Source organism: Pinus tabuliformis, chromosome 6, assembly GCF_031772625.1.
Source record: "Pinus tabuliformis cultivar Carrire ecotype Pingquan chromosome 6, CPIR1, whole genome shotgun sequence".
Classification (NCBI taxonomy): Eukaryota; Viridiplantae; Streptophyta; class Pinopsida; order Pinales; family Pinaceae; genus Pinus; species Pinus tabuliformis.
Genome location: NC_142292.1, coordinates 1,945,811,166 through 1,945,836,986, shown reverse-complemented (window position 1 = coordinate 1,945,836,986; position 25,821 = coordinate 1,945,811,166).

Sequence of the window (25,821 nt, the reverse complement as noted above, 5' to 3'; positions counted from 1 at the left end):
GTGTTGCTCATCCATCAAGGTCATATTGGCTTCACGAATCATACACTTTAGTCTCTAATCTAGCTCCCAGGGGGTCTCACCTGGAAGCATTGTGATTTCCTTAAATCTAATAATCGATTGTCTCTAATTTTGGCCTGCTAAATTCACTATTTAGCGCAGCTTGGATATCTGCGATCCCTACGTTTGGATTGTCATTGGAATGCTTAATGTACCACGTCATTGCGTGATCCTGCAAGGTGCTGACTAGTGTTGCTTTCTTTATATTTTCATATGTGACTCCCTGTGCTTCCCATACAGCCTTTACTACGAACCAAAACTTGTCTAGATCTTCGTTCCCTACTCCTTTGAACACTGGCAACTTTATTGTGCTTGCCATATTAAACTCTGGTGGTGGTGGAGGTGGTGTGGGTGAAGATGGGGGTGAAGATGGTGAAACTAGTGGTGGTGTAGGTGGGGGTGGTATGTGTGGAATTTGTTGCTTTATGAAACTAATCGCACTTCTTGGTGAAACTTTTGTGAGCTCTTCCTCGCTTTCCCGAGGAGGTGAAATTAAGGGGCTAGACTCTAGTTTTGCGCTACCTTCATTTCTATAGATCCTCCCACTTTGCATAGCCCCAAACATCAATTTATTCACATAACCTATTTTTCACATAGTAGCATCTTAAACCATGTTTTCAAATATTTAACGTACTTATCTCGCGATCTTTTAAGGAAACATCGTTCCACCTTGCTCTAGCTGACTGAAGTATCTACCTCAAACTCGGTGATAAACCCTCCTATAATTCAATCGAGCCAATGGTCCACAGTGCGTGCGATCTTATCTTCCGATGTTTCTAGCCTGCGCACCAACTCTAGAGTCCACACAATAGGTTTGTCGAGACTACACCTTCCTTGACTGTCTTCTAGCTTTGCGATCCACTCATACAGCTCAGAGGGGAAGGATGCAAAGAAAATTTCATGGATTTCCGTATATAAGTAGCAATCTAACCACTCTTCCTTTGATAACCATGGATTCCTGTTTTCCTGTGCCACAAACTTGTGAATCTTTCTGTCCAACCACTCTTCAATTCCTTTCTTTGTCAGATTCCAGTGATATGACATCAGACATCTCTTATGCAGATCCCAGTCCTAGCAATGGAACCATTTGTTGGCTTATAGGGGCCTAACCTAGGTTCAGAGTTAATATAGCCAAACAAATCCTGGTACTATTGGCCCTTTCAGTAATAGTCCCCAGAGTGCAGACTGAGGTCTCACCCGAAGTAGTATGGGAGGGTGCTAGAACCAGGTTTCTGCACCCTGAAGATGTCTGATGAGTTCAAGTGGTCTATTGTTTAACCCTATGTAGGTGGCTTCGCGCACTTTCCCATGCCTCGTAGCCTGATATGCTACCTTTGCGCAGCCCTACTCGGGGGCCGAACGCTGCGCTTCTGTATTATTACCCAAGATCTTACTGGTATTCCAATGTTAGTTGATTATTTTAGCCTACTTGCGTGCTTCAAATTATACTTAACAACATAAACCATTCATACAGGTGTGCGCAGTCAATAAACAATATATTTACAAATTATATCAAACATACATTAACCCAAGAACAGATACACGAAATTATGATAAAACTTCTCTTTATGAAGTCCTTCTTCAGTTACAGACTCAACTCCACCCTGCGCACTCAGCTGCAGGGGTCTGCGCACTCAGCTGTGGACTACTAGGCCTTTGCGCACTCAGTTGCAGAGCCTTCTCCTACTCTACGACCCAAAGACACACTTCACTTAGTCACTTAGACTACCTCCTGGCTCTCTACTTCTATCTATTTACACTTAGAGCCTTGCTCTATTTATACAATCCCATGGTCCGGTCTATCCAACCGACATTACATTACAAAACTAGGGTCGACAACCTTGTGACTCTATCGTACATTTCATGCTCTACGCCCACAATTCGCGGAGCTTTACAACAATATTAGGTCAAAACTTGGGCTTTGAGCCCAAAAACATGCCTTTTGGGGGATTCCGTGCCCAACAACTGGCCATTTCATGATGGCGTCCATCTTGGAAGGATTTATCTTCAATTTTCCTCCACCAATCAGATATCCCAAATACAGCAAGGACTGTTGTGCAAGCTTGCACTTCTTGATATTTTCTAGGAGCTTGTGCTTCTTCAATGTTTCCAGCACCTGTGTCAAATGTGAAATATGATCCTCCCAGGTAGCATTGTATACCAGTATATCATCTAAATAGACAATAACAAATGAATCGATAAAAGGACACAATACATCATTCATTAATCTCATAAATGTAGTTGGTGCATTACATAGGCCAAACTGCATAATTAACCACTCATACAAACCTTGCCTAGTTTTGAAGTTGGTCGTCCATGTATCTTCTTCTTTGACTTGAACCCGATGATATCCATACTTAAATTCTAGCTTGGTGAAATATTGTCCTTGTTGTAATTGGTCTAACAGATCGTCTATCCTAGGTAGGGGGGTATCTATTCTTGAGCGTGATTTTATTTAACGCACTGTAATCTATACACATCTGCCAAGTCCCATCCTTCTTTGGCACAATCATGATGGGTGACCCACATGGTGACGTACCTGGTCGAATGTAACCCTATTCCAGTAGTGTTTGTAATTGTTTCCCCACCTCACTTGCTTCTATAATAGACTGCCTGTACAACCCAATATTTGGCAATGGGTAGTCTGGCAATAGTTGGATCTCATGCTCTGTATGGCCATCAATGTTGCAGTGGTTGCTAGGATCTTTGCACTGGACTTTATATGTTTGTCATCTTTTTATCCTTTCCCTCATTTTTCTTCTTCTTCCCATCCTTAGAAACATCTTGTTGATCCTTTTTCTTTGATCCACTTGATTGCACTCCTTTCAGGCATATGTTCTCTAGGTACTGTGCCTGTACACAAGCCTCGTCCATTGTTTTGGACTTGAACAACATCACTTGCTCATGCAGATGGCGGTGAAGACCCCCTAAATACTTGAGGGGTACATATGGGTTCTTTGCAAAGATACCCAACATTATAGCCATCTTTTTTAATTCTATGGTGTACTCCTGCATGCTTTGGCTTGGATTTTGCCTAAAGTAATGCCATCGGATCCACTTTCCTTCCACCTACGAAATGGGATAAAATCGTGACTTAATAAGGGTTTTCAAATCCTCCCACTTAGTCATTGGAGGTTCTCCCTTCAACCTCAGGGTTTCCGTGTGGCTCTCCCACCAATTCAGTGCATGGCCCTCCAATTTTAGTAGCATGAATGATATCCTCTTCCCTTCCTCGAGCTGAAGGACACTGAAATAAACTTATAGTTTTTGCAACCAATGGTTCAGCTTCACAACATTGATCTCCTTGTGGTATGGCTTGATATCGATTTTTTCTTCCACTTTAAACACAAATTGGTTCATGACATGTGAACTAGGTTGACCTTTTCTAGGTTCTTTGTTCGGTAGATTGTCTGTGTCTTCCCGATCTTCCAATCCCCCTTGTGATTTTTCCTCTGCATTAAAACCCCCTTCTTCTCCAAATATCCCCAACTTATTGCTTAGGGACGCCATGAGGAGGTTTACATTGCGGTTTATATCCATGACTTGTTCTTCGAGTCACGAAAACATCACCTCTACAAGATCAAGAGGTTTGTTGACAGATTCATTGCCCATCATTAAGGTTTTACAATTTTTGACCTTACCTATCTAGATCCCTGCAATCTCCACAAAATACCCAAAGAAACATGCTTTGATACCAAATGATCCATAGACTATCGTGGATATTCCACTAGATAGTTCGTCACAAAAGATCTGACAATATTATATTAAAAAATATGAGATACTACACTATTACAGCTTCATTTAATTTCTACATATGTAAAATTAACTGTAATTAGTTCATCCATGTAAAAGTAAATAAAGTAGAAAAGTAGAGAATGTTGGGTTGTGTTATATTCGTTCCACGACTAGCCCACGTAGTTAACCGGGGGTTAGAGGGGGGGGGGTGTCACAGGGGGTTTGAGGTGTACCTGTAACCCCACTTTATCGGGTCCATGGCAGCGCCCCGGAAATTTTTGGTTTTGGACCCTATGTTAGGCTGGGTAGACCCACCTATGGTTTTGTGCATGATTTTCGCACATGTTTTTTGGACATGATGGTTTTCAGTGCATAGTATTGGACACGATGGTTTTCAGTCCATGGTATTGGATGCCTCGGCATGTATAAATATGTATTATAACATTGAAAGGAAAATAATGAAAAATCAAGCTAGTAGTCCCGGTTTTGGGATCCAGGGGAAATCTTTGTGTATATGTGTTTTATGTGTTATGCTCTCGCATTGTTTATTTTCTGTATTTTAGAATTAATATGCAGGTAATTTCTGTACGGGGTTAAAACCTACATTTGGTATCAGAGCGGTTTTGGCTTCAAGGGGACGCCTTTGTTGCTGAGGGGTTTCGCTCGGGCCTATGGTAGACCTTGTTCAGTGGGAGATCTATGAGATCGATTCTGGTGTTGAAAGAAGATGGTGAGCAGTGGAAAGATAGAGATCAAGAAATTTAACGGTCATAGTTTTGAGTTGTGGAAACTCAAGATGGAGGATCTGTTGGTGGATAGAGATCAGTGGATCACAATAGATCTGGGTACTAAACCAACGGGAGTGTCCGATGAAGAATGGAAGAAGTTGGATCGGAAGGCAAAGAGCACAATACAATTGTGTGTCTAAGATTCAGTATTGCTGAATGTATCAGGGGAAGCTATGACGAAGGCTTTATGGGACAAGTTAGGGACTTTGTACCAATCTAAGTCTCTTGTGAATAAACTGTGCTTGCGGAAAAAGCTATATAACCTAAGGATGAAAGATGGAGATTTGGTGATAGAGCATCTGAACACATTTAATACTATGGTAAGTCAGTTAGCATCTGTTGATATTAAAATTTCAGATGAAGATAAGTGCATCATTTTGTTGTGTTCTCTACCAGATTCGTGGGATAGTCTAGTTATTGCAATAGGTAGCAATCCAATTGCCTTGCAATTTTATGAAATAGTCTCATTCTTGCTGTTGGAGGAGATGAGACAGAAAAATATGAAGAGCCAGAATGGTGATGCCTTGTCTATACGAGGACGGTACCAGAACAGAAACAAAAATAAGTCATCGAGTGGGAGATTTAAATCTAGAGGGAGTTCTAAATCTCCAGGAAGGCCTATAAAGGTGGTGTGCTGGAAATGCGGAAAGGAAGGGAACTACAAAAGGGACTGTAAATATAAAGCTCCTGATAAAGGAAAGGGATCTAATGATGCTCCTTCTGCAGAGGCGAAAACCACCTCAGATGAAGGTCAGGATGTGTACTTGGCTTCTTCAAGTACACATGTAGATCATGAGGCATGGTTGATTAACTCAGGTGCATCCTTTCACTTCACTCCCCATAGAGATTGGTTCTGCGAGTATGAGAAATACGATGGCGGTGATGTCTTCTTAGGGGATGATAGGAAGGCTAGAATCATTGCTCGCAGAAAAGTAAAGTTGAAGTTGCAAGGTGGAAGGGTTAGAACACTTCCGGGTGTTCTGCATATTCCTGCATTGGCCAAAAATCTAATTTCTATAAGCAAGTTGGATGATGCAGGTGTGAAAACAGTGTTCGAGAAGGATACCTCCAAAATGGTTCGGGGAGCACTGGTATTGATGCGGGGAGTTCGAATTGGAACTCTGTACAACCTACAAGGTAGCACTGTTATTGACGGGTGCAACAGTTCTGTGGTTCCTCAAAGTGGAGCAGAAAATCTAGTGGTCTCTGGAGAGAAGACCATGGAGAGAAGACCATGTTGTGGCATCAAAGGCTTGGACATATTGGAGAGAAGGGCCTTTGAATACTTCATGGTAAAGGTATGGTAGAAGGTATGAGTAATAGCTCTTTGGATTTTGATTTCTGTGAAAATTGTGTATATGGGAAGCAGAATTGGGTGAGTTTCCCATCTAGTAGTAAGACGGCGAAACAGATATTAGAACTTGTGCACAGTGATGTGTTTGTACCTATGAAGGTTCCATCACTGGGTCAGTCTGTGTACTATGTATCATTTATAGATGACTTCTCAAGGAATACATGGATATATTTCCTTAAGAAGAAATCTGAAGCCTTTGACAGGTTTAAAGAATTTAAGGCTCTCGTGGAAAATCAGACAGAGAAGAAGATAAAGGTGCTGAAGACAGATAATGGTGGAGAGGTTTGCAACAAGGAATTTGAAGAATTCTGTAAGAATTGTGGTATAGCACGACAGAAGACTACTCCATATACACCTCAGCAAAATGTAGTTGCAGAAAGAATGAATAAGAAGTTGATGGAAAGGGCAAGAAGCATGCTCAGTGGTGTCGGGTTAGGACAGGAATTCTGGGCAAAGGCCGTGCATACTGCATGTTACCTGGTCAACAGGTCACCTTCATCTGCATTGGAGGATAAGACTCCACAAGAGGTATGGATTGGTAAGAAACCCTCTCTTTCACATTTGAGGGTATTTGGATATGATGCATATGTACGTGTTCCAAAGGAGAAACGAGCCAAGTTGGATAGTAAATCTGAAAAGTGCATCTTTATTGGGTATAAGGATGGTTTAAAGGGTTATAATCTTTGGAACCCAGTCACACGGAAGGTTATGTACAACCGAGATGTGGTGTTTAGAGAGGTAAAAGATGTTATTAAACATGAAGTCCAACCATGGAAAATTTTAGGGGCGAATGTTCGCCCTTTGGGGAAATTAAGGGGTTTTAAATTTTTAGTGGGCAAATATTTTGTATCATAGTACATTTTTACAAATCACCTCAAATAGCCCACCTTATTTTAAGGGAGAGGGTAAAAAAGGTAAATTTAGCCCTTGAAATTAGGAGTTACAACCTTCCATTGGTCCTAATTTTCAAGAATAGGTTTTATTTAAGTGAATCCTATGGGCCAAATACCATATTTATAAAAGAGGTATGGTAAATTAATAAAAATATAAAGAAATGAGAGGTATGGTAAATAAATAAAACATTTTTTATATTTACTCCATAAGTCACCTTATATACATGCAAGGGTGTAAACAAATAAAAATATAAGTAAAGTGGAGGTATGGTAAATAAATAAAAATATAAATAAACTAGACGTATGGTATGGTAAATAAATAAAACTTCTTTTTATATTTAGTCCATAACCCTCGTTCTATTTATGAAGGCTCAAAAAAGAGGTTTTATTTAAGTGAATGCTATGGGCCAAATACCATATTTGTAAAAGAGGTATGGTAAATTAATACAAATATAAATAAACAAGAGGTATGGTAAATAAATAAAACATTTTTTTATATTTACTCCATAAGTTACCTTATATTTACAAACACTCAAAAAATGCATTATATTTAGGTGAAACCTATGGGAAAAATACTATGGGACAAATACCATGGGCTAGATTATTATTAATACCATGCAAAAAAACATTATTAACCCTAATATTAGTATTAATAAAAATAAAAATGACACATCGTATTGACCCATGGTATTCACCTAGAATGTAGCCTATTTAAACGGGGTAATTAAACTAGGATAGATCCATCTTTACTCTGGATCTACTAACCCCCGAGAGGTATCAAATATCATGATATGCAAACTAGCGTAGAGTGAAAAAATATTTGATCCCTCTCGAGGCTTGGTGGATCAAGAGTAGAAATGGATGTTGTAATTTAATGTATGTTAAACATTTTAGCTTGGTTAAAATAAAAAATAAAATAAAAATCAACTATTAATTTTATTAATTTTTATAAATTACTAATAGTAATTTTTAAGCTCCAGGTTTATGATAACCCATGGTATTGACCCATGGTAATACCATGGTATTTATGTGAGCATAGACTATTTAAAAGGGAAATTCTATCATCTAAAATCCATCTTAATTCTGGGTCTACCAACTGCTCAGAGGGATAAATAGATTTCATCCCCCTAAGAGTGGTAGATGTGGAGTTAAGATGGATATAGGTTGGTTTTTATGATAATGAAGATATTAAATAGACTTAGGAAATTATATTGTAAAAGCATCTTAAGGCGAATGGTTAAAGCATAGACATTGGACAGGTATATTTGTATACTTATGTTTTAAACTGAAACAAATCCAGGGCTAAAAGGAATGGATTGATTGCACTAGTCATCCTTCTATAACTTTCCAACATAGGTTGGAGTAAACAGATTGTAATTTGGGTAATTTTTCTAACTGCAAACAAGAACATACTTGTGTATTGGCAGGGTGGTTACGAGGTCCCTAGAAGTGATGAATTTGAATTTTTCTTAGTTTTATATACAGTACTAGGTTTTTTCTCATGCTTTCTGTGAATGACACGGGTGAATTTTATCCTACACTGACTAGGTTATCGATATGTAATTTTGGTAATTTTGATTTCAAAAGATATTTTAAAGAAATGCAATGATTTCATTTGTGTATTCAATAAACACAATATTCTAATGGAATTCTGCATTTGTGGTTTACCTATATAGATTCCATGGAGAAGTATTAGTGGTGTGACATCAATTGTCCTCAAGCAGAGGCTTTAGTTTTACTCTTTTCTGGAAGCAAATACTTTCTTCCAACATTTTTGAGTTCCATGAAAAATTTGAAAGTCCTAATAGTATTCAATTATGGGTTAAAGAGATCCACACTGAATGATCTATCGGCCTTATCTTCACTTAGTTTAAGACTATTCACTTGGAGAGGCTACATGTACCCCCACTTCAAGAGCATAGTAAAGTCATGTAAAAATAAGAGAAGCTATCTTTAAGCTTTTAGTGAAGATTGGAAAAATGTCTGGGTTCAATAACACCCAGTCGAGCATTAAGCTTCCAATAATGCTAGATTTTAACTTGGAGCACTTTTGTGATTTGGAGGAGATGCCCCCTCGTATTTGTGACACATCTTCAGTTGTGAATTGGACTATTACTAACTATCATTTCCTTCGAAAGTTACCTGATGACTTGAGGAACCTCAACTCTTTAAGAATGTTAGGGAAGGAAAGAAAGTACATTATGCTAAGTTCTCTTATGATTTTCAAGTTTTTCTTGGATATCTACAATGTTTCAGGTAGGAAAGTACATTCTATTAATGAAAATTTATCTCGATAGAAACGCCCAATTTCAAATTCTAATGCTTTTAAAAAACATTGTATAACTGTAATTTTTCTAAAAGGAAAGCATACTTTTTCAATTTAAGTATCATGATCCCATATTCCAATTTATTTTTTAGTAACCCATTAGGCTTTGTAGCTTTGAATAAGTCCATGTCTTTTGATAAGATCCTCTTCCAAATTAGAACATAATTTCCTTTTGGCAATAACCACATACAATGTCTTGATTTGTTATTGCGAAAATACAGGTTGTGAAAAAAGCCCGTGCCATAAAAGGACTTGATTCATTGATTATGTATCAATTATGGCTCTTGATGTAATAATGTCTTGATTTTGTTGCTTGAAAATAGAGGTTATGCTTTACTATTTCACAGAATTTCTTACAATCTTTCCATAAGTATTGATTTGTAATCTCAATCAATGAGGGATGATAGTAATGACAAAGGTAATATTCCATGGTTTGAAGTTCCCCTCTTACTAAATATTTAAATATATCACCACAATTTAACTGTTAGTTAAAGGAATTGTATTTGATTTGTAAACAATTCATTGCTTGATTTATAGATTTTGATTTTTTCCATTTTTTATTTCTTTTCTCAGATTTGGTATGAGATATCTTCCAAGATTTGGGTTCCCTAGTTTCCCCACCATAGCTACTAGGTTCAGATGCTATCATTGAATATTCTTGGAACGTTACAACTTTTCCAGTAAGTGTGCTTTGAAACATTGTTGTTGCTTTTCCATGGTGTTAATGTAAATAAGCACTGCAACTAGTGCCATTATTTAGATTAAGTGCCGAAATCTATGTGGTCTTCTAATGATGGAGTGATTGTTTTCTAGCTACTAAGGCCATATGAAATTTTATCTCTTATGTTGTCCTGAGATATTCAAATTCAGAATAAGAATTGAGGTCTCGTTTCCACTGTAGACTGCAGTCAGTTTCTTGAACATAATATATAGTAGATTATATTTTACTAATCAACTGTGGATGTGATCCCTCACAGGAAAGGAAATTCAAAGTGACTTTGATTTCACAATGATTTTTCAAAGCATCCACACAGGAAAGGAGATTCAAAGTGACACTGATTTCATACTGATTTGTCAAAATGGAGGCAAGAGAAAAGGAAACTTTGTATTCAACAATGCTCTTAATTTCATATGTACATGCACAGACATATTAGTAGAAAATATTGAAGGGTTGCCTAAGTAATATTTTCCATTCCACTACATTCTTTACAGCTTATAAATAAATAACTTGGAACAATTCATTACACTACTTGTTATTCTTTTTTAATCAGTGGTTAAGATTTCGATTTTGAACTGGCTAAGATTTTTCTTCCTTCTGTGAAATTGTGTGTTCTATAATGCTTCTTTTCCATTCATTATGTATAGCATATAAAGTGTTTCTAATGGAGTAGGAAGATTGGAAAGTCTTGTGATCCTTGAACTATGTTACAAGGCAGAAACCCAACGGGTCAGGGTAGGTGCATCCCCACAAAGGGGTCACAAACACCAAAGTTGGTATTGGCTAGTGCCTTGAGCTAGAAAATTTCCTTTACCCTTGTATTAACAGTGAGTCTGGAGAGGATTATAATATTATCTTTATAAGATTTATATAAGTTAATATTGATGAATAAAATTCATGAGACATGAGCTAGGATGTCCCTGGAAGGTGGTTGTTGATTATTGGAAGCTATGATGGCCATTATGTCAGGCTAGGTGGTCGTACTCCCTTGATCGTGAGCACGGTTGTGATCAAGATGGAAGACTTCATAGTATAGATTGATTGTTTAGCAATGATAGTTAGTGGGCTCATTCAAAAAAGATTTTATTTCACTAATCCTTTTTATAGAGTTGTTAGATTCAATTTCCAAAGGTTTTAATTACACTATAGAGTTGAGTTCTGAGAGAGTTGTGATTCACAGTGTTAAGTATAGCAGCTATGACACTTGAATGAAGACAAGCATAGCAAAGGTATCAGACTCTGTTATAAGCTTACCTGCATATTATAAGGGACTTGGTTGGCTTTTTTATAATTTTATAAACAAGTTCCATGTCGTGGAAATGTGAAAAAAAACATTGATATTGCCGCCATGTGGCTCTTGTCATATATGGTTTTACACTTTTTCAAAAAATTCTCTAAGAGTTCACAATGCTAAGATTCACTAGGACTTTACAAAGTTTTATTATTTAGTGAAAGACTCGCCAAGATCTTACAAGATTTTATAATTGAGTAAAATATTCACCATGCCTGGTGAGAGATTCACCAAAAAATTATATATACATATTATATTATTGATAAAATCGCCTTCCATTTTTCCTATATACCATGGAGATTCGCCCATTTATTATACATATAAATTTAGGGGGGGTTCTTAAAACTTTCCCTGAGTCCAACCAAAGGATCCTAAGAAGATAGAGTTTGAGCTTAAGGAGGAAGAATCAAACTCTACAGTAGAGGAGGAATCAGAAGATGAAAAGCCACAAACTCTGGGTGTGAGAAGATCAGTTCAAGAAAGAAGGCAGCCAGAAAGGTATAGTCCATCTGCTTTCTATTCAAATTTTTCTTTATCTATTATTAATGATGATCCCAGAACTGTGAAGGAAGTAGTAGATTCAGAGGATGGAAAACTCTAGAAAGAGGCCATGGTTGATGAAATGGCATCTTTGCACAAAAATGAGGCTTGGGATCTGGTGGAATTGCCGGCTGGAAGGAAACCCATTGGCAACAAATGGGTGTTCAAGAAGAAGACAAATGCAGGAGGAAAGGTGGAGAAATACAAAGCTTGGTTGGTAGAAAAAGGTTATTCCCAGGTGTGGGGAATTGATTTTGGTGATATTTTTTCTCCTGTTGCCAAGGTAACTTCTATTAGATTACTTTCATCTGTTGCTACTGCTTTTTATTTTGAGGTAGAACAGAAGGATGTGAAGACAACATTTCTTCACAAGGATCTGGAAGAGGAAATACACATGAAGCAACCTGAAGGCTTTGCAGTGAAGGGTAAGAAAGAACTGGTATGCAAGTTAAAGAAGTCTCTATATGGGTTAAAACAGTCACCAAGGATGTGGTATCAGAAATTTGATACATTTATACGGGGACTTCGCTTCACCAGAAGCAAAGTAGATCACTGTGTGTATTTTAAATTAATTGGTGACCATGTTATTTATCTGGTCTTGTATGTGGATGATATGTTGTTGGCTGGAAATGATAAAGAAATTATCCAGGATTTGAAGACCCAATTGTCCTCCAAATTCCACATGAAAGATCTTGGTGCTGCAAACTATATTTTGGGCATGGAAATTAAAAGAGATCGGGCAAAGAGGAAGCTCTGGTTAAACCAAAGGAAGTATGTCGAGAGAATACCACAGAGGTTTAATATGCTGGATAGTAAACCGGTGAAGGTTCCTATTCCTGTAGGTGTGAGGTTATCTGTTGAACAGTGTTCCAAGACACAAGAAGACGAAGAGGACATGTCTCGCGTTCTATATGCAAGTGTAGTCGGTAGCTTGATGTATGAAATGGTCTGTACTAGACTAGACATTGCACACGCAGTGGGAGTATTGAGCAGGTTTATGTCAAACCCAGGGAAGGAGCACTGGATAGCAGTGAAGCGGGTTTTCAGTTATTTGCGTGGCACTAGTGATTATGGTTTGTGCCACCAAGGAAGATCAGGATTGGACAGAGTGTTGGATATTCATGGCTTTGTTGATGCAGACTGGGCTGGAGATCTGGATCAGAGAAGATCTACAAGTGGGTATGTGTTTAACCTATTTGGAGCTGCAGTCAGTTGGATGAGTAAGAAACAATCTGTAGTGGCACTATCAACTACAGAGGCATAATACATGGTAACCACTCATGCAAGCAAGGAAGCAGTTTGGTTGCAGAGGTTGTGTTCAAGTATGGGGTTAGTACAGGGAGCTATAAGGACAGACTGTGACAGTCAAAGTGCAATTTTCTTGGCAAAGAACCCAACATATCATTCAAAGACAAATCACATTGATGTTCATTATCACTTTGTGAGGGATATGATAGAAGACAAAAAGGTGTTGCTGGTAAAGGTGGACACTTTGAAGAATACCGTAGATGCATTGACAAAATCTATGAGCTCTGAGAATTTCTCTTGGTGTAGAGAGACAATGGGCATTTTAGGGCTGGAAAAATGACCAAGCTCTCTTGTGTCCCCCTATGGAAAGAAAACAACAAGTGGGAGAATGTTGGGTTGTGTTATATTCTTTCCACGACTAGCCCATGTAGTTAACCGGGGGGTTAGAAGGGGGGCGGAGCCCCCCTTCTTTGCGCCGATTGTGTAGTGGGGGGGTGGGGTCACAAGGGGTTTGAGGTGTACCTGTAACCCCACTTTATGGGGTCCGGGGTAGCGCCCCAGAAATTTTTGGTTTTGGACCCTATGTTAGGTTGGGCGGACCCACCTATGGTTTTGTGCATGATTTTTGCACATGTTTTTTGGACGCGATGGTTTTCAGTCCATGGTATTGGATGTGATGGTTTTTGGTCCATGGTATTGAATGCTTCGACATGTATAAATATGTATTATAGCATTGAAAGAAAAATTATGAGAAATCAAGCTAGTAGTCGTGGTTTTGGGATCCAGGGGAAATCTCTGTGTATATGTGTTTTATATGTTATGCTCTCACATTGTTTATTTTCTTTGTTTTAGAATTTGTATGCAGGTAATTTCTGTACGGGGTTAAAACCTACAGAGAATGGAAAAATAATCTCACACACATGTTGAGTCAAATTATAGCATTATATTTTCATTAAACATAAATCATTAACTCGGGAAGGTAAGCTTGTGAGATGCATGCAAAGTATATGCAGGCCTAATACTGTAAGTGGTGATTAATCTAATTAACCTATCATACAAAACCAATGACTCTTTCCTGCATCAATCAATTAGCATCAAAGACTATAGAGTGGATCAAACTTCCCTCTACAACTCTTAAATTGCCGATGATGATTAAGAAAATATATAAAAATCAACTTACATCAAATTTAGAAATTCATTGAAAATAAGGAATCAAATATTCATTAACTGAATCCCACACATGAACAGAAAATTAATTCAATTAATCTAATGCTGTTGATATATATTCGAAAGAGTACATTAGCTATAAAAAATGAATCATTGCTACATAAAAAAATAAAATACATGAAAACTACACTATGGGAGTTGTGAGCAAAGTGGTCCCTCCCTTACTCACAACCCCTTCAAATTAGAGGAGCTTGCTCACTACAATGGACAGAACATATATCTTTATATTAATCAAAAATTCGTGTGATACAAATTTAATGCTGAAACCAACCTAACACTCTAACAGAACCCTATCATCAAAACTAGGACATAATTTATACATGCACAAAGCCTATAGATGGCTCGAAATAAAGGAGACTGCTAATCTATGACATGGGCTAGCAGATCTGTTACAATATATTGTTTTAGCCATACAGGGTCTAATCCATGACTGAAAGCATGGATTAGAAGAAACTTGTTACATGGCTATAGCTGTAGAAAGCTTCTGAATCTGGGCAGTGTTGTTGGCAGATCTGAGAAGGCCAATAGGATAGCAATCATATGTGATATATTCCCCGCAAAACCCATGTTCTCGTTGGACTTAGATATTCATGGAACATGGCTAACTGCTGATGTTGCTGTAGGAAATCCATGCAGTTACAGGAAATATGTGACTATAGGAAATCCAGAGTAATTGCAGGAAATAAGATCGCACAACTGTCTATAGGAATTATGGGCCTGTCTCTAAATCAAAGCAAATTTGCACAAGAACTTGAGATTGGTTGGCATGCTAATAAAATAATGAACAACTAGCTAAGGAATACTCAAAGTTAGGGTAAAAGACGATTTTTAGTATTAATTTGCATACCTTCAGCCTATGGCGCCCTTTTGGAAAAAACACAAGTATTACAACCGAGATAGGCATAGTAGGGGTTAAAAATAGTCAAAATGGTAGAGGGAAAGAATAGAAAAAGTTTTTAAATTTGGGAAAAACCAAGGCCCAACATCTCCCCCACACCTAAGTCCTTGCATGCCACTTATGCAAGAAAAAATGTTGCATCTCCCCAAAAAGGAAAAGGAAATCATTCCTCATCCTGAGCTGCATCTATTGTAGCCCACTGATCTGCTACCTTCGCCAACTGGTTCAACTAGTTATCGCTGGGTTTTGCAGGAATTTGACACTTGTACAATTCGTTCTTGTCTTTCAACTAATAGATCTTAGCATGCTTCCTTTTCATAATTTAGGCCATTTTTTGGACCCACTCATCATGCTCCTTCTAGATATGCAAGTTGTTCTCCTTCAGGGTCTCGTTTTCCTTTCTTAAAACTCTATCTGAAATGGTGAGATCGGTAATGATTTCTTCAAATTCCTACAGAGATCGTCTCTTCTGAGGGGTTACTTCCCCTCCCTAATGTCCTTGGAGATATTTAGAGGACTCGAGATCCTCCTCTACTTATTTTTCCTCTATTGTGTTATTCTTGTTTCCATGCAGTGGGGAGTCTTGAATAAACATTGCTACCTCACCAGTAAACTCCGCTGACTCAATATTCTCTTTACCTTTGGTTGGGCCGTGGTATTTCTCCTTCTTCTTATCCGGTGTCTCGTGTAGTACTTCTACATCCGCAGTATCTTTTATTGCCAGTTGAACAGCCTAGCTTTTGGTAAATCTTTTTGCCGAGGTGGCAGTACCATTGTTTGACTTGGGATTTTGGCCCACAATCTCTGCTATCACTACCACCTCCTCATATTTTTCTACTTCCCTCGTCTATAGCCCGAGGGTCTAAGGCTTCTTCTTCTTCTTTTATTTTTCTTCGGGTTTCTTCTCAGTGGGCTTCAAAAAGCCGAGCCTGTCCCTCCTTTCCTTCTTTACCAGTGGCTTTTGAGTTTGTAAACTTTTCTTTATCTTTTCCACTGTTTTTTCTATTGTAGACTCTAAAGGGTCAGATTTTTTCTCCTCTTCTTTCCCTTTTATTTGTAGCCCATGCATCTGCAGATGTTTCCTCAGTTTGTCTTCCAGTGCTTCCTCCATAGAATCTAAGGAATTAGAATCCTCATTCTCTGCAAAATAGTTTTCGGCCAAGAACTCCTCCCATGTCAGATTTTTCTCTTTCAAGACCTTCACCAAGATCATTTTCACTAGCCTGTGGTGGTAGAGGTTTTCCTCTAAATTGACTCCCCTTTCCTTAGCATCCATCGACATCTTCATTAGCAACATCCTTAAGTAATAGGGAAAATTTAATGGTTTGTCATGGAAATGGGCGAGGAGCCAAATATGAAACAGGAATTCAAGCCCAAAGCAACCCTCACACGTGATGTATTTCTGCAGGAAAAATAACAAGTTCTAGTACTTACTCTTCAAGAACTCCTATGAGATTCCCTTAGTCCAGTTGGGGTCCGAATTCTCTCTGCGGAGGAAGGGTGTGCATAAACTCTTGTTGAAATGCTAGTTCTTGAACCAACGTTCTACCAATTGTGAAATCCTACATGCTCGCGTTACCAAACCCTCGGTCAACCTGAATGGAACATCCCTGACTTGATCCTTATCACTATTCAGGTTCAGTGTGAAAGATTTTGTGACCTTGGAGTTATGGTCATTGAATCGCCAGAAAAATGGCAGCCACCCTGCTCTTTCCAATCTTTCGTTGTTGCAAGGGTCGGCCTCCAGCGACTCAGGCCCTTGTGGCTCAAAGCAGACGGGGGCACGTAGTTTCAACATGGTGAAAGACTGGAAGACAGGGCATATGCAATTCTTGGAAATATCAACTTAAGCTTTGTAACAGACTCGCACGACAAGGGAGGGCTTATTATTGAAAGTGATCGCAAAGCACGAGATTTTCGAGAGATGGGTCGTGATCATGATTATCATCATGATTTGACCTATAGGAAGATATGGGGAGTATGTATAATGGTCGTGTTAGAATCATGACGATTAGGTGAGGAACTAAGGTAATAATATACCCGATTATAGCTGCTTTTTTCGCAAGGGTGACCATAGCCGAAAAATCATAAAAATAATTAAAAACAAAAGCATTAATTACCCTTTACCTGAGGTGTCATGTCGTCGAATGTACTTTACCTTATACCTTCCAATGGTCTAGTACTTCGAATGATGTGTGCATGTCCTTGAGATGATAACCCACTTAATAATTAAATCAGATATATGATTTTACAATTCATGACCTCAACTAGTATTAAAAATCTGTTAGTACTTTTAAATAATTTTAAATTAGTGTTATGTCTATGCTTTTTTTTAAGAAACCAGGGTGCTGCTACAGGAAATGGAACCAGGACTGCTGAATTTCTTTTGCAGGCAATGGAACCACACTACTGAATTTTCCAGAAAATCGAACTGCAACTTTCAAAACTTCTGTAGGAATTTGGACCATGACTTGCAGAGCTTCTGTAGGAAATCGACCCATGACTAACACTTTTACCTTGCTTGTGTACAGTTCACTGCACATGAATAAAAGGTGTTGATGTCAAATGTGCAATGATCCAATTGGATTACCAACCACTGAGGTTAGCTGTTAACTAATGTGAGGCCCATCACCTTTAATGAGAGTAAGGACCAAGGTACCCTGATGCATCCTATCGGGTGTGAACTAATGTGTTGATGTTGAACACTCCTGTAGGATCCAATAATCAAGGAGCCATAGTGATTCCCCATTGTTGCTGGCAAGATAGCCTGTCATTGGGGCATACATGCTTCAAGGCATCATAAGGCTCTGATCTTGCACCTAGATAACGTGTTGTTGTCGATGGGCCAAGATTGTAGGAAGGAGGGCCTTAAGAAGTCCCACATCAGTCCAATGCGAGAAATCTAGAGTCAACTAAAAATAAATTATATTGAGAGAACCTACTGACCTCTAATTTTAGTGAGCCCAAGGTAGTCCATGCTCCCCAGATTTGATATTTAGAGAGTCTAAAATACTTGGAAAAGAAGACTCCAAAGGGTTCCTTTTCCGTAATTAGTCCATTGGACCTGAAAAAAGGAATAAACCTATACCCAATATACATTCCTCTCATATTTTACTGAGCACGAGGAGGAATAAAGTGAGCTCATTGTGTCAGCAGGAAATCAAGAAGAGATAGTAGAAGGAATGATCCCTTCTCTCACCATCCCCGACTCTCTTTTCTTCACAATTTCTTCCACAAATTCCTCCTTAGTTTGGGGTTTCTGATATAACTTGAGTCTGTTCCCATTCACCAAGAAGGTAACATTCCCATCATCAATGGTTTTAACCCAAACAGATCCATTATCAAAGACTTTCTCAATTTCATAGGGGCCCAGCCAATGTGTGTTAAATTTTCCTCTAAATTTCTTAAATTTAGAATCATACAACAATGCCCAGTCTCCCTCTTTGAACTGCTTCTTTTTAATGTATCTTTCGTGCCATTTATCCTGTTGCTTTTGAATCAAATCAGTATGCTGAAAATTATCCTGCTTAATTTCATCCAACTCATTGAGCTGTAGGATTATTTGCTGCTGAGCTTCATCAAGGTTTATTCCCAAATTTGCTGCCATTTTAAAATTTTTGATCTTAAAGTCAATGTGCAATAAAACTTGTTTTCCATACACCAATTCATAGGAAGAAAAGACAGTGGTATTCCTCCATGTAATCCAGAAGGCCCACAATGCTTTAGGAAGTCGGTCAGACCAATCCTTCTTATGTAATTGCACTGTCTTAGTAAGGATTGTTTCCAACACCTTATTTGTTGATTTCACTTTCCCATTGGCCTATGGATGGTAAGGGGTGGTCTTCTAGTGAGTAATCTGATATTTATGCACAATTCCCTGCAAAATATTTGAAACAAATTGAGTACCTTGATTAATGACTATTTCTCTAGGCACCCCATCAGAAAAAAAGAAAATCTACCACTATTTTCTCTATTGCTCTAGGTAATTATCTTGCCTCCACCCATTTTGTAACATAATCATTACAAAAGAAAATATACTTCTTACCTTTGGACATAGGGTTGATGGGACCTACAAAATCAAGAGCCCACCTCTCAAAAGGTTCTATAGTAACCTATGGCTGCAAAGGAATCTTATCTGATTGTACAAGCCACCCCATTCTCTGGAAGCTGTCATACTTCCAGACATATTCCCTTGCATCTTTGAAAATACTTGGCCAATAATAATCTGGGCGAAGGATTTTATAAGTTGCTCACTTGTCTACAAAATGTCCTCCACATGGTTCATCGTGACAGGCTCTCAAAATTTCATAGATATCGTCTTCCCGGACACACCTGTGGATAATCAAATTAGGTCTAGTGAAAAAAATATCTCCCCTAATCAAAGAGTAATCAACACTTTTTCTAATAATTCTTCTTTTTTGATTAGATGAAAAATAAGAGGCAACTTTCCTGTAGCAAGGTAATTGGCCATGTCTGCAAACCAATGTGTTTTAATAGAATAAAAAACAAATTTTCGTGAGGAAATCTATCATTAATAGGAACATCCTCACCTTCATGGTTAAGTCCAGATAATAAATCAGCGACCTGATGTTCCTTTCTAGGCCTATCCAATACCGTGATGTCAAAGTCCTGCAGCAACAAAAGCCACCTAGTAATCCTACCATTAGTAGCTGGTTTATTCATCTAAACTTATGGCCCGTGATGTAATGTATAAACTTATTAATATCATAAATCACAGCAAGGAATTATTTTTCAGTTACCATATAGTTCAGTTCTGCAGGAGTTAATTTTTTACTAACATAATAAATAGCATCGGTTATCGAATCTCCCTTTTGTCCCAATACCGCTCCTATGGCTGAATCAGAGGCATTAGAGGAAATATGAAAAGGTAATTTCCAATATGGGCCTCTCAATACTGGTGCTAAAGAAAGTTTTTTCTTGAGTGTATCAAATGCGACTTGACACTCATCATCCCAATGAAATTCAGCTTCTTTATTCAACAATTTAAATAATGGAGAGGCTACTTTTTCAAAATTTTCAACAGACCTTCTATAGTAGCTTGCATGCCCAAGAAAACTTCAGACTCCCTTCTAATTGGTTGGTGGGGGTAGCTTTGCAATGACTTCAATCTTTGCCACATCAACTTTAATTCCTGCAATAGAAACATGATGACCCAAAACAATACCTTCATTCATAATCATAAAAAAATTTTCATTACATAATGAGAGGTTAGTTTCTCTACATCTTTGCAAAACTTTTTTAATATTATGTAAAGCTTCTTCAAAAGTATCACCCATGACTGTAAAGTCATCCATATAAACTTCTACGCAATCATGTAAAAGATCAGAAAAATACTAAGGACCGCCCATTGGAATGTGGCTGGTGTGTTGCATAGACCAAATGGAAGTACCCTATATGCATAGGTGCCCCAGGGACATGTGAATGTAGTATTTTCCTGGTCTTTTGGAGCTATCCTAATCTGATTGTACCCGCTGAAGCCATCTAGGAAGGAAATTATTTTTTTCCTACCAAAGTGTCCAGTACTTGGTCTATGAAAGGCAAGGGAAAGTGATCTTTCAATGTGGCCTTATTTAGTTCCCTGTAATCTACACATTCTCACCATTTACCATTCTTTTTGGGGACAATAACCAACGGAGGTACCCATTGGCTATCCGAGATAGGATAGATGAACCCTACATTTAACAATTTCTACAATTCATCTTTCACAATTTCCCTTAAAGCGGGGTTCGTCCTCCTTTGTGGTTGTCTCATGGGCCTGAATTTCTCTTCTATATAAATATGATGAATGCATGTGTCTGTGTGAATGCCTCTCATATCTATGTATTCCCAAGCAAAAGTGTCTAGAAAAGTTTCCAATGCTTGAATTAACATTTTTTTCCTGTTCAGGGGTTAAGGCAGAATTAATATTCAAAGGTTTTTCAGGAAAAAATTCAACTACCTTACTCTCCCATTCAGTCATTGAATATGCAGGAAATGAAAATAATAAGGCTGAATGTAATTCAATTGTTGTACTATATTCATGAAAATCTTGCAGATTAGTAATGAGATCTAAATTATGACTAGACTACCCTCCTTGCTGCAGAAAATCAGGATTAGAAATACAACAATTTATCAAATTTTCTTCTGAAATTTCTTTGAGGCTCGTGGCTTGGGAAATTGTCAAAAATAGTTGGGGCACAGTCTAAATCATGCTCTTCTTCTTCAACCCAATGTGTATTTTTTTTATCTCAAGAGAGGTTGAGTGGGGGGATACAAATTAATGTGCTTCGTTTCAATCCCATGAGTGATGGTGTTTGGACCTACACCCTATATAAGCATCTGTCATGTCTAACCACGGTCTCCCCAAGATCAAAGGATGCCCTCCGAAGTTAGTTTTGGGTTGAAGAACATAAAAATCTATAGCGTACTCTAGGAATCTAATGACATGACAATGTCTTCTAGTACCCCCTCTAGCTTTACCTTAGACCTGTCTGCTAATTCTAGCATGGTAGGAGTAGGAAATAAGTCAAAGGTTCCTATTCTAGATAAGGTCTCCATAGTCATCACATTAATGGTTGCACCTAAATCAATTAAATTATTTTTTATAGGTTGTCCATTGATAAAGGTGGTAACCACAGGGATTCCAGGGTCTGCATATTTTTCAGTAACAAATCCAGTAGACATTAAACTTGCAAGCTTTCCACCTACTTGTATTGTAGAGAGTTATTTCTTTTGTCTTCCTGGTCTCTTGGTACATAGATCCCTTACTGTTTTAGCATATATTGGGATATCTTTTATTTCTTGCAGCAATGGGATCTTAATGCATACATTTCTCAATTCAGACACAAGATCAAACTCAGGTTGCTTTAGTCTCATTTCCAACCTCTCTGGAAAAGGAGGCTGGATTGTATGGGATGAGGAAGGTTCTTGCGGTGTGAAGTAGGTTGTTCTGCTGGTTCAGGTGTGGTCTCAACTTCAGGAATTTCTAGAGAGTCTTCCTCTACAATCTCTTCAATTCTTCTAGGCTGATTCACCACTTTTCTTGACCTCAGTTGGATTTCCTACAGCGACACAAGAAATTCTTGTAAAATAGGAACATAAATTTCTTGCAGCGACTATGGTGCAATACAGTATGTAGGAAAAGTGGGATAGGTGACCAATCCAATGTTGTGAGTGGATTGGATGGTTTTATTATTAGGGTTAGACACTGGCTGGGAATGAAGTTGCGTAGGACAAGGTTGATTAAGTGGGGCAGGAAACTGAAGCTGCCACTATTGAGGTTGAATCATTTGTTGTTGTGTATGTTGCGGAGGATAAAAGTTTTGAGGAGGAAAATTCTGAGTGGTAGGGTAAGCAAAGTTCCCTTTCCAAGGCTATTGTGGAGGCTAGGTCTGCGAGGGCATTGGAATATTCCACATTTGATTTTGATTATAAGGAACTTGAAAATAAAACTGAGCCATACCTGTAGCACGTGGTTGCCATGGTCTTTGAGGTGCCATTTCATAAAGTGCATTGACATATCCTCGATTGGCTAGATATGCTGCTTTGATTTCAAGAAGTGACGAGCATTGATCAGTAGAGTGTTTTGCCTCATAGATTCAACATATATCTATGTTATCTGCAGGACATTCCTCAAGGCATGCTTATTCCTGCATTTCTAATAGAACACATCCAGGGATTTTCTAGTTCCTCTTGCTTTTCCTCTTTCTTCTTAACCTGCAAAACATCCAACTGAGAAGATAATGTGCTAACAATATCAGTATTAAATTTTTCAAATAAATTACCCATTTCAGCTCTGGTTTCTCCAGCTCTAGTAACTGACTTGACAAGCCTGGAAGCAATATCTCTTGTTCCTCCTCGAACTTTCAAATTTCCTCTAGCATATCAACGACATATCTCACATACTTCATCATAGCCCAACTTTGATATGTCACCTCTTCCCATCAGATTCAAAATCCCCAGAGATTTTGGTTTGATTGCTCTGAGAAAAATTGTTCTTTTAGTATCATTGATCAGTTGATTCATTGTAGACATCTGCAGATTGTACTGAAATCTCTCCACCAAGTCCTGAAGGCTCTCCCCATGCTTTTGAGCCATGCCAAATATTTCTTCTTTGAGGTCCCTAGTCTTGCAATAATATTGATACTTTCTCAAGAATACCTTTTCCATTTCCTCCCAAGTTGTAATGGAGTTTGAAACCAATCCCATGAACCACCTAAGAGTTGCATCCTTCAATGTTGTAGGAAACAAATTCAACTTCTTAGCATTGGAAGAATAGTCATAGCTTCTTCATAACACATCGAATTCGAATAGAAAGGCATCATGATCTTCACTCAAAACCCCATGAAAAATAGGCAAGGTTGAAGGAGGAATATTCTTCATTTGAGTAGCTCCACTAGCCTCCCCGATAGGGAATTCAAATGTGACCAGTTCTTATTCCTTCTCATTATATGGATAGAACATATATCATTATATTAATCTGAAAATACATCCGAGTACAATCTGATACAGAGTTAGTGTTGAAACCAACCCAACAATCTAACAGAACCATATCATCAAAACTAGGACATAATTTATACATGTACAAATCCAATAGATGGCTCGAAATAAAGGAGACTACTAATTTAAGACATAGGCTAATAGATCCGTTAAAATATATCATTTTATCCATACAGGGTCTAATCCATGATTGAAATCATGGATTAGATGAAACTCGTTACATGGCTGTAGTTTTTCATCCAAACGGCCAGCGAGAGAAAGCTTCTGAATCTGGGCGATGTTGTTGGTAGATCTGAGAAGGCCAATAGGATAGAAATCATATGTGATATATTCCCTGCAAAACCCATGTTCCCATTGGACTTAGATATTCATGGAACATGACTAACCACTGATGTTTCTGCAGGAAATCCACGTGGTTACAGGAAATCTGTGATTGCAAGAAATCTGGAGTAATTGCAGGAAATAAGATCGCACAACTGTCTGCAGGAATTATGGGCCTGTCTCCGAATCAAAGCAAATCTCCATATGAACTCGAGATTAGTTGGCATGGTAATAAAATAACAAACAACTAGCTAAGGAATACTCAAAGTTAGGGTAAATGATGCTTTTTAGTATTAATTTGCACACCTTCAGCGTACGGCACCCTTTTGGAAAAAACACAAGTATTGCAACCGAGATAGGCATAGTAGGAGTTAAAAATAGTCAAAATGGGAGTAGGAAAGTATAGAAAAAGGTATCAAAATTTGGCAAAACCAGGCCCCAACAACACACATAATACAAAAGATATGCTCTTTGGGAAATCCTTTTAGGAGAAAACCTAGCTGGAAGGTGAGGTTGCTTCACTCTCTTTCTCTATCTAGAAATATGGCTTCAGATACAAAGAAGTAATTTTTGTGGCCCTTGGGCTACTACAGTGCATAGATCCTCTCTCTATGCTCTACCTCCTATCTCTCCTATATATATTTTCTCAACTATGGAACAAAATTCTCTCGAAAGAATGGAATGCCTCTTCTTCCTAGTGGCCCAGTTATAACACGGTCTGGTAGCCTACTAGTGGTTAAGTTTGACTACATCAAATCTTAACTAGAGTTACAAAATAGACTCTTCTAGAGTATTTTACATCAAAAACAAATGGCTAGCCCCTTTTCCATGAGTAATGGGGGCTGACATGGCATCCTCCTAAACTATAGGTGTGAAAACATGAAGGTCAACTTCTGAGTGGCATAACTTTTGCATATGGACTCTAATTGATGTGATTCTTACGTCGTTGGAAAAATCTATATGTGTTGAATAGATTTATAAGGCACAACAATTTGGCAACAAATTTCGCACCACAAACCAACCCCACCCCCCCCCCAACCCCACCAAGAAACATCATTTGATGCCTCAAAACTCTCCCTGAAGGTTTTGGACCCCATTTCGCCAAACTAGATCCTGCTGGTAAAAACAATCCCGTGAGATGATTCCTCCACTTTTTCCATGAAAAATGCATCAATATGGATGATAAACAATATAATGATCCAATTCAGATCACACCTCCCCATTTTGGGAGGCTTTTGGTCCCCAAAATATTTTACTGAATAAGGTGAGGAAATGTTTCCTCCATCTTCGCTTTGGTGTACCATTTAGCTTTGCTTGGAAGTTGTCCCTTCAACCCAATCTTCCATAGGTCTTGTTGGTTGTGTCTTGTTGGTTGTTTCTTGTAGTTTTGTACCTCTTCTACAAAATTTTATCTTCTGTCAACTCTTCTTGAGCATCTGGTGCCAAATCCTCAACAAAAGGTAGGACATGTTCCTCTTCCTGATCTAGCATGGAAGGCTCATAGAGTTCCAAATTCTCTACATTTACAATTGAGTAAATGTGCATATATGGTGATAAATCGAGTCAATAGGAATTCTCACCCACCTTTTCCAATATCTCAAAGGGACCATACCTCAGAGACTTGGTTTTATTACTAGGCCCCTATAGCCTCTCCTTGTTCAATTGTAGCCATACTATGTCTCTGACCTTCAATTATTCTCTATTTTGTGTTGATCATGCTTGGCCTTATACTTCAACAGGGACTTCTATAGTGTTTCTTGTACCTATAGATGGATTGCATGATCTTCCCTATAAATTTTTTAGCCCTCAAAGTATCTCCTGTAAGGTCTTGCTTCACTCCGCCTTACTGCCCATATCCAATCTCCAAAGGTGAAGGTGGAAAATATCCAAAAAAAGTTTCAAATGGGGACTTTCCTGTAGAAGTGT